Source organism: Anthonomus grandis, chromosome 1 (assembly GCF_022605725.1).
Source record: "Anthonomus grandis grandis chromosome 1, icAntGran1.3, whole genome shotgun sequence".
Lineage (NCBI taxonomy): Eukaryota > Metazoa > Arthropoda > Insecta > Coleoptera > Curculionidae > Anthonomus > Anthonomus grandis.
Window position 1 is genome coordinate 23039886 of NC_065546.1, and position 10381 is coordinate 23050266.

The 10381-nt window shown below is 31.1% G+C and overlaps 1 protein-coding gene across 2 annotated transcripts in view; it reads right to left on the reverse strand.

Annotated features, from left to right (window-relative positions):
- LOC126749069 (uncharacterized) overlaps positions 1-10065 on the reverse strand; it is a 251533-nt gene extending 241468 nt beyond the window's left edge. For both annotated transcript variants that reach the window (XM_050458794.1, XM_050458862.1), the window contains exon 1: positions 9801-10065. The gene's annotated coding sequence lies outside the window, so the exon portion shown is untranslated. The remainder of the gene's footprint in view (positions 1-9800) is intronic.
- Between the last annotated feature and the right edge of the window lie 316 nt (positions 10066-10381).

A 10381-nucleotide genomic window follows, 5' to 3' on the forward strand; every position in this document is an offset into this window, starting at 1 on the left:
GGAGATTTGAAGGGGGAGAATGTCTTGATTGCCCATTTCACCCTCTCGTAGGTAATTATTCTTCTAGCAGTCGCGAACTCTAAGCGAATCGGAGCCCGAGAACAGCTAGGAGGATCGCGAGATGAGATGATATGATATTCTTATATTTTCTATCATTGAATTACATTAGGACACACTCTTTAATTTCAAAAGAAGTAACCTTTGAATTTTTTGTTTATCTTATTTATCAAAACAGTTTGTCAAGTTATTAATCAACCGTGAAATTGTATAAAAAAAGTATTTTTTAAGTATTGTCGAGTTAGGAAGGAGTTTTGAAGAGAGTATAAACGACAGATTTAAAAGGTAAGTATATTTTGTTCATATTTTTAATTTAATTTAACTTTATTTACCTTGATAACTGTAATAGATATAACTACCGAAACGTTGGTTCAAATTAGGCATTTTTATTAAAAAAGTAGGTGTCTCGTTATTTTTATCGTTTTCAATTTTAATATTCATAATAAAGTTAAATTAGTTTAATAGATTAAACCTCAGCTCCTAGGTTTATAAAAAAAACTATTATACCTCAAGTAAGTTATTGTATTTAAAACTTATTGAACTTAATTTCAATGAAGTATAACGAAAGGTGTATCATTAAAAATTAAAGATAAGTTCATATTTCTTTTAAATACGTGAATAAGTCTATTTTCTTCTTTTCAATTTTTGAGCATGAGATGGATTAGGTATTTTCTAAATTGATTTTTGCTATAAGTGACGTAATACCCAATGAAATAAGTAACTCACGTACACTATACACGAATGCAAAATAATTAAGCCACAACTGTTAACGTTAAAGATGCCATTGCCTAATAAACTGAAACATTGTCTAATATATTGCTTAAAACGAATGCTGATCCTTTTCAAATTAATCCTAAAAAGTATTTTTTTTTTATTAGAAAAAGATATGAAATAATATTTTGTCTAAATTGTTATTTTATTACCTATATAACAACACTATTGAGTTTGAAAAATATGTTAAAAATCTTGACTAATTTACAAAGAACATGTGTAAGTTATAACATTTGTTACTTTGCATTAAACGTGATTTATCTCATAGAGGTATCTTCGAGCAGAAGTGAAAAGAAATCTTTAAGGTAGCCTTGTGCTTTCGCCATTAAGCTAATGTAATTCGATGTATAAACCTCGCCTTGGTGCTTCTAACATGTTTATTAATCCCGATATAACTAAAACTTTTTTTATTTTAATTTTTTTTTTGTACATTTATGTTCAAAACACTAGAAAAAATAGTGATTTATTTTTTTTATTATTTAGTTTGCACAAAAACACCTGTTCTTTTAAAAGAAAAGGAACGTAAGTAACAATACATTATAAATATTATAAGTTAACCATTTTCCAAAGATATCCGAACCTGACAGCACCTATTAAAAAGTCGACAGTTTGGCAAACTTGTCCGATTTGTCACGATCGTGTTACATATATGAAGTGTCTGCATTATTTAGATAGAAAAAATCTATTATCCAAGAAAATCAATATATAATTCATTTTGACAATATACTAGCTGTAATTTTAGTATGATACCTTACATCCACCACCTACTAGAAATAATAACAGTTAAAACTAACACTTCCATAAATCATTTAGTTCCATTTTTCATTACTAATGAAACATCAATTTTGTTTGTGTGCCTCATCATTAAAAAATATTCCAAGAGTTGCAATAGATTTTGTTGAGGAACTAGACCACCTAGATTATTCTGCTCTTTAGGAACTCTGGAAATATCATCTGTGTAAATATCACTTTATTCGCGGAAGTGGCTTTAGGCAATTCCGAATTTACCTTGCTTCAGAGTACAGTTTATTTGGGAGTGATTCTATATTCTATGTAAGAAGGCATTCTGATCATTCAAGTGTCAAATATGGTGGGCGAAATCTGAGGGCGTGATATTGGAGAATTTTGTTGAAATATTGAATAGCAAGACTAATCTACAGACAAAGAGAGAATTTACGAAAGAATCTTAAATTAAAGTCTATATATATTTGAAATATATAGATTTTGCTTAAATGAAAAAAAAGCCTAGAAAAACACATGGTCTTAAATATTACCTTAGAAATAAAAGGAACACACTATAGTGATCAGACTTGTATTGATGGTCATCAAAAAATCTATTAAGGTAAAAATTGTGCATGGATTTTGTTGCAATTTGGTTTCCAATAAAAGAACTAAGCACAGAATATTTTTGTTTTCCATATGAAGTTCTGCCACTGTCATATATTTTCCAACAGGATAATAATCCTAAACATACTTTAGACTATAATAATTATCATATATATTATATATTATAATTATATTATCTTTAAGCTATTATAGTTAAGAATTAGTTTTCAAGAAAAATAATTTGAGTATTGGATTTGCCGCCCCATCACTCGATTTGAATCCTATAGACTAAAGAGAATCTTTGGCATCACTTGGAAAATCAAAGTAGAAAAGACCATCAAAAACCCAAAAAATCTATTGATATTTTTGCAGGAAGCATAAAATAAAAGTTCAGTCGACTATTATGAGAAGTTAATTAACTCTATGGAAAGGTATTTAGCAATTTATAATGCCAAGGGTGGTTATTTAAATATTAAAAACAAAAAATTATTGAATGACTAGTACATTTTTTGTTTAAATATGAGAATTCCAACCTTTTGTTAAGGGTGAACCTTTTTTTTATGAAATATTTTTGAGCGTGTACTTATTTTTTACTGTATTCTATTTTTCATTCCGTCGCTTAATACAAAAATCTCATTTAATAAAAAAAAATTAAAAATGTGACCCACCTAAAAAATTAGATTCTGCTGAAACAACCATCAAAATATTAGCAATAAGAAAGATTATATTATAATAAATAAGAAAGGAAAATATACAGGTTTATACTTTGAAAAGTTAGTTATACCTATGTCAAAATATTGCGGCAAATTCCAATCCCAAGAATTCTAAAAACTCGAATCTGGCTTTGGTTTGATTGTAACTTAAAGAAAAGTTATATCTAGTGGAAGTAGTTTTGTCTAATAAAAACCAATTAAAAATTGTTTAAATGATGGCCTAATATCTAATATTAGTATTAATAAAACATAACAACGAATTAAAATAGACAAAAAACTATTTTATTATTTTATAGCATCCTGTGTATGAGAGATGGTAGAGAAAATATATTATCGAAATGCCGATGTTAACAAAAAATGCTAGAGAGCCTAAAATATATAATTTGAAAAGCTTAAATTAAGTTGTAGGAACATCACCTCTGACAAACGAATACTCTGGCATTAGTTTAAAACTAAATCTATTTTCCATTTTATTGACTCTTAAAAATGAACCTTGAAAAACTAGTTTTCCTAGTTACCAACCAGACAAAATTTCATGTAGCGTGCAACCGTGTCCCTCGGGACGTGCCCCTCCTTACGCTGTTTGGGCGACCTCCCAAGGATAACTAGTCTGGATAGTCCCAATAAAAATAATATATGCCCATATCTGGACACGCGAAATATTAACCTTGGATTGCGTTTTCATGTAGCATCGTAATTTAATTTGCGGAGGGTTATGAATTTTGTATGGCTACAGTTATGTTATATTTTTTTATTAACAGAATTCTTGACAACACAGTAATTACTGGCAGGAAATCTACGTTTAATTTACTGACAGGTGTTTGAAAAAAATGTAAAATTACTCAGGCACAATGAACATAAAAAATCATTAAGCCATGCAACCACTTAACAAAATTAGATATTTTCTGTTTTGTGGTTTAAAGTATAATTTTATAATAAGTTAGAACTTTAGTTGTTAAAGAAATTTTCACAGTATGAGGTAGATTTGCTGTATAGCAATAATAGTAAAATTAGGTATAGTTAAGATTAAGGTAAGAAGAGAAGAATTTCGAGTGAAGGATGATTGGATATTGGTGAAATAAATTTGTATATTAGTGAGATAGTTATGACAAAGTTGGTGGACCTAAAAGGGAACTTACAATTACATATGTAAACACCATTCAGCACTTTTATTGGTTAGCAAGTGTCATATTACTACAATGGATGGAGTAACTTGTATGCCAATAACATTGTGTAATGAAAATATTTTCTCTCTATCTCTCTTGGTTATGCACTCTGCTTTTGGCACTTACTCTTCATAGCAGTTTATACAGTTTCTAGTTGTGATTCTGGAGATATCCATTGAGTTTGTACCTTGCCCTTCCAAGTTGGGTTAACTTTATGTTTTGGTTATTTCCTTCTAACTGATCATTAGCTATGTAGCAGGTGGCACTTTACTTAGATGACTGATTTCACATTATGTCACTGTTACTTTTTATTTCTTGGCTTATATATTTTAATCTTAAAAATACATTGGAAATGTTAGCACCCTGAATATTAGACACTTACAGATTTATTACAAGGAAAACAGCTCCTGGACAACATCTCAAAGCAGGTTCTCACAGGTATCTGCCTGAGGCAGAGGCTAGGAGTGGAAAAAGGTCTAGGAAAGAAAAAGAATGACCATGTGTTGACTGCATCACAGATGACTTGGAAGACCTCTGGAAATATTTGTCTTTTGTATATAATATTTTGTTAATATTTGCTTGAGATACATCTTAGCTTTTAGAAACAAGCAATATAAACTACCAGACAATTTTAAAAAACGTTAAAAAAAAACGAAATGCACGTGAAGCCCAAAGGATTTATCAGGAGATGCATCCTAATCGAAGATTATCTCACCACGAGACCTTTTCGATGATGTATCGTCGCTTGAGGGAGATCGGAACCGTACAAATTTTTAAGAGCCACATATTCATGTCAAAGAGTATAATGTTACAATTGATGAACTTCAAGCCTTCGAAGAAGATCCTAACACAAGTATTCGTACTGTGGCACGCGCTCTTACCCCAACCATTTAGAAAGTGTGGTCAGTTCTTCAGTTCAATGAACAGCATGCTTTTTATTTCACTCCGGTGCAAAGTAAGCCAAATGTCTGATTCCCTTAGTAAGTGTTAAAATTTAAAGAAAAATTGGCAGTCTTGTTAGACTTTTAGTAAATAATTGTTCAATTTACTTACTTAGGCGTACAATTAAGTACAAAACTGATTTCAAATCAAATCTTGTTTTAATTGCGGGGGTATTACGAATCTGCATAATTCGCACCATTGGGAAACAAAAGGTAGTAATCCACACGCCATGAGACAAACTTCGTTCCAGCATAAATTTAGAGTTCATGTGTGAGCTGGAGTAATAAGGAGATGTCTTAAAGAACCACATTACTTGCTAGAGCGCCTCACAGGGCCTGCTTACCTGGAATTACTACAAACTGCGTTGCCGAAGCTCTTAATGGAAATCCCAGTGTTTAATGGAGACGTTGTCATCATTGTCTCCCAGCACGATGGTTGCCCAGCACATTTTCAAAGAGAAGTTAAAGACCACCTGGACAACACCTTTCCTAACTTGTTTATAGGCAGAGGCGGCTCGATTCTTTGGCCGGCACGATCTCCAGATCTAACTCCCTTAGACTTTTACGTGGAAAGGATAAAGGCCGCTTTTGGAACAATGCGAGAAAAAATGCACTTATCTACCGTAACTGTTGAAGTACGATAGAGGTGACGAGCGTGCATTAGGAATAGAGGACAACAGTTTGAACAAGATTTATAACAAGAAAATGGTGTGTTTACTTAAGTGTTTAATGTTTGTTTTTAGTTAATTAAATTTTCAATTTGATTTTTTTTTCAAACAATTACTGACTTTGTTAAATAAAAAACCTTGTATGTCTCTTTAAGAAATCAGTCAAAGCAAAAGTTGTTAACTATTTAAATACCAAAGATTAGGGAATATTATTTTTCAATAATCATAATTTTATTGTCACTAATAAAAAGTTTCAAAGGTGACATTTTAAGTAATTTGAGAAAAAACATTAACAAATTCATATCTTCGTAACAGTAACTTTTAGGACCCAAGGTATTATCGGGTAAAAAAACTTTCAAATGACCCCAAGAATATGCTAAAAAATTTTGTCAGTTTATATGCCGAATACCCTGTATCTAGAAGAAAAAATCACATACACATATCAATTAATTTAAATCTTTTAAGGAAACACAGCAAAAAATAAAATCAGTATCCAAATTGCACCAGATTTTAAGAAGATATCAAAATTCACAACTTCTATGTTAATTAACCTCATATATTTTTCTCATACCTCAGATAGAGAGGTTTTTTTTGGATTTTTTAAGGATTCAAGGCTCGAAGGCTCATCATCTTTTAAAATTACATACTTCTCCAAAATACAGAATATGCCAACAAAATTTGCTTTCAGATATAGATACTAGGGTCAATTTAAATGGACATGCCAGTTTTATGTTTCCAGGTTAATTTATTATTTAAGCAGCTTAGACCTCGCTTCCACTACGTTGGACACTTCGGTGCTGCCGCCCAGTCCGATTCGGTCGACTTTAACTGTGCACATGTGCTGGGAATCAGTTGTTTGTTTTCTGTTGTGATGGCGGCTGCACGTGGTTCTCGTTATGATGGTATGTAGCCTATTTTTTAACGTTTTGTAATGATTTTTGTGAAAGTTTTTATTTGCAAATGTTTAATAGACAAATTTAAATAACATTACAATAATAAAAAATTAAATAAATTTTGTATTGCCCTAAGTTATTCGTGTCCCTTTAAATGGACATTGGGTCTATCTCAGGCACGTTTTAAATTAACTCATAAAATTTCTTTTAGGAATTTTTGGCAATCAAAGAGTGCTCCGGCCAGGGGAAAATGACGAAAAATTGGAGCAAATACTAAAAATCATTGGAAATTTAATGGTGAGAGAAGAAGAAATTATTAATGAAGAACTAGTAAGCAACAGTGAGGAGGAAGAAGAAGAAGAAGATTAATAGAATTACTCTTAGTGTTCTGAGAGAAAACTTAAAAATGGCCAAGCAATCTGTGGATCCTTTAAAGCAAAAGTCTTGGAGAAGAGATGATACTTTTGCACCTCCAAATTTTGAAGGCCCCTCTAGTGAATGCAGCGCAGAGCTCCAGTATGATTGGACTGCAAAATCGTATTTAGCTATGTACTTTGAAGATGAGTTAGTCCAAAAAGTGTGTGATTGCACAAATGCAATATACGTTGAACTTAAAGGAGTATCTCTTAAATTGACTCTTTATGAGATTAAACATTTTTTGGAATAGTTTGTTTGATGTCCTATCTGAAATACCCCAAAATCAGAATGTACTGGGCAAAAACCACTAAAGTTTTAGCTATTGTGGATTTAATGACTCGAGATAGATTTTTTGCTATAAGAAGTAACCTTAAAATCGTCATTGATGGCAGCATCGCTGAAGAGGTACGCAGGTCTAACAAATTTTGGAAAGTACGTCCTATTATAAAAGCAGTATGGCAGGGGTGTTTGCAGCTACCTAGAGAGAAAGTGGTTGCTGTAGATGAACAGATGATCCCATTTACAGGGACTTATAAAATAAAGCAGTTCGTTAGAGGAAAGCCAAATCCAGAGGGCTTGAAAAATTTTGTTGTTGCTGCCCCTGATGGTCTTGTCGTAGACTTTGAATTATATCAAGGAAAAAACACTTTTCCAGATGATTCTGTAAAATGACTTGGTGTTGGACCTTCTGCTGTTGTTCGCCTTAGAAGGACATTATTTCCTGGAAGTCATGTGTACTGCGATAGATATTTCACGACAATACCACTTTTCGAATATCTTCGTCAACAAGAGAAATATTGTATTGGAACCATTATGAAATCTCGTGTACCAGCGGCAGCAAATTTAACTTCGGAAAAAATTATGGCCAAGATAGGTAGAGGCAACTCGGAACAAATTGTAAGACAAGATGGTGCAATAGTAATTGTACAATGGTATGATCTGAAATCTGTACTTTTCGCATCTACTGCTCTAGGAATTCAACCTATAGCGATGAGTGTAAAAGGTGGTCTAAGAAAGACTCTAAATACATTCAGGTTAAAAGACCTTATGTTGTTGCTAAATACAACGATTGTATGGGAGGAATAGACTTGATAGACCGAATGATTAACCATTATAGAATTCGAGCCAGATCAAAAAAATGGACTGTAAGGGTCATTTTCCATTTCTTTGATCTAGCAATGGCTAACTCATGGATTTTTTATCGAAGAGATAAAAAAATATTTAAAATCCCTCCATGCAAAATACAACAATATTTAGATTTTAAAATCGAAATTGCCACTCAACTTTTGACAAATACACCCAACCCACAAAGTGAATCCCAAGAAAACATCTGAGGTGTAGGTACTAGAAGAAATCCTGAGGGAAATATCTTTGTCGATTCACCGTCATCATCATTAGACACCAAAAGAAAACGGAAACAACACTTTCCCGAAATTGCCACAAACTTAAAAAATTCGGTTAGATGTAAAAATGACTCTTGTACCAAAAAAAACAAGTTCTGGTTGAAACAGTTTCTGGCAACAGAAACTGTTTCGTGGAGTTCCATAGCAAATAAATTTAAGTTTACATATTTTATTTTCTGCATTTTCATAGGTTTAGACTGAAATGTTATTGAAAAAAAAATTATATATTAGGAATTTTTGTTTAGGTTAAGACCCAATGTCCATTTTAATGGACCTCATGTATCTGTCAAAGTAAGAAAAAAAATTAAAAAAGTTATTAGTAAACGATGTTTATTTATGTATTTTTTATTATATTTAAAAGCCTCACAACCCTAACTTAACAAAAACATGTCCGGGTCCCAGGAGGTTATGATAAAATAGGTTAATCTCCAACAAACACGGATCCTTGATCATATTGTTGGCAAAATATGTTTAGTATTAGGTAAAAATTAAGTTCTAAGTACCTTGTAATGTTATTGCTATGAATGTGTAGCTGTATCTAAACAAATAAATGCCTTATATTAAATATTTTTGATGTGTTGGGTTTAGAAAAAACTTTAGAAAAAAAAAATCCAAGTTGAAAATATTTTTTGTAGTCGAAAAATTCATGCTTTTTTTGCTAACTAATGGATATTAGTTACTAATTTTGAGGGTAAAGAGGATCTGAGGTTTAAGCTGTAAGTTTGATTACATTATATTATTCCTTAAAGCCCAACTTTAAAGGGTCATAAAAAAATTAAAATTGTTACACAAGAATACAAATTAAAGATAAAATAAAGATATTGGTTAATCTATTACTGCAAAATATTACACAACACAAATTCCTCAGCTCTAAACCTGTAATGTAAAAAAAATAAATAAGCAGCCATAAATACTCTAATTAAATACTATAGTAGACCAGTTGCCTGCAGGTTAAGCTGTTAGGTGACAAACTGGTTGTTAACTGCAGTTTTAATGAATGACAACATGTACAAAGTCTTTAGGAAGATTCAATGCAGCAACAGCAATAATGAATATTATTAATTATACCAATAAATTTTGTTAAAAATAACTCAGGCAATGGTAAAAAAGTGATTGAATACTACACTGGTCCACTGCCTAACTGGCCTTTAGACATTTGTTAGTAATTTGTGAAATTTCTTTACTAAAAAGTAATTGAGAGGGAAGTGTATATGATTTACCTGAGGCTAATAGAATAAATAATGTAAATTTTGGATAAAATAATTATTGTTCATTTAAAAAATTGGAAAAAAATATTTTTAATCATAATTATATGGGATATAAACTCTAGGGATATAGAATTTCTATCTTTTCCCAACTTTTATTACTTTTAACTACCACTTCATACTTATTTATTATAAATATATATCTCAGTAATTATGTCGTATAGATTAAGAAATATTTACCTTCCTAGTCAATAGGGTTCTTAAAAACCAGAAATATTCTAAGAAATATTTCAAATTCCTTCACACAAAAGTTGATGAAACTTTCTTTTTGTTTTACGAACAGTCTATTAACCGAATATCGACGCGAAATGGTACACAGTCTTTTGAAGACAAAAATGTTATATTTGCCGCGTTTTTTTTTTTAAACTATGGCGAAAAACACAAAAATTTACATAAATTTTGAGTTTATGTACTGCACAAATAAATATAACCTCCCCATGTTTTTTTGACATATGGTACTGACGGCGACATCTATCCGCAAAACTTTCAAGTACGAAACCTACGATTTTTCACGTCGAAATACTATAGCTTAAAAACCATTGGAATAATAAATGTGTATTGTTCGAGTTTGGTGTTGGAATTTTGGTAGCAATAACTCCATAAGTAAGTTTTATATATTTTTATGATAGGCAAAATGCTTAGACGACAATTAGAAAAAAAATTAGTGTTGGGCAGATAATGCAAATATCTAATGTTACAACTACAGATAATACTTTTGAAAAAATACATCTATAAAAATGTATATGTAGTACCATGTACTT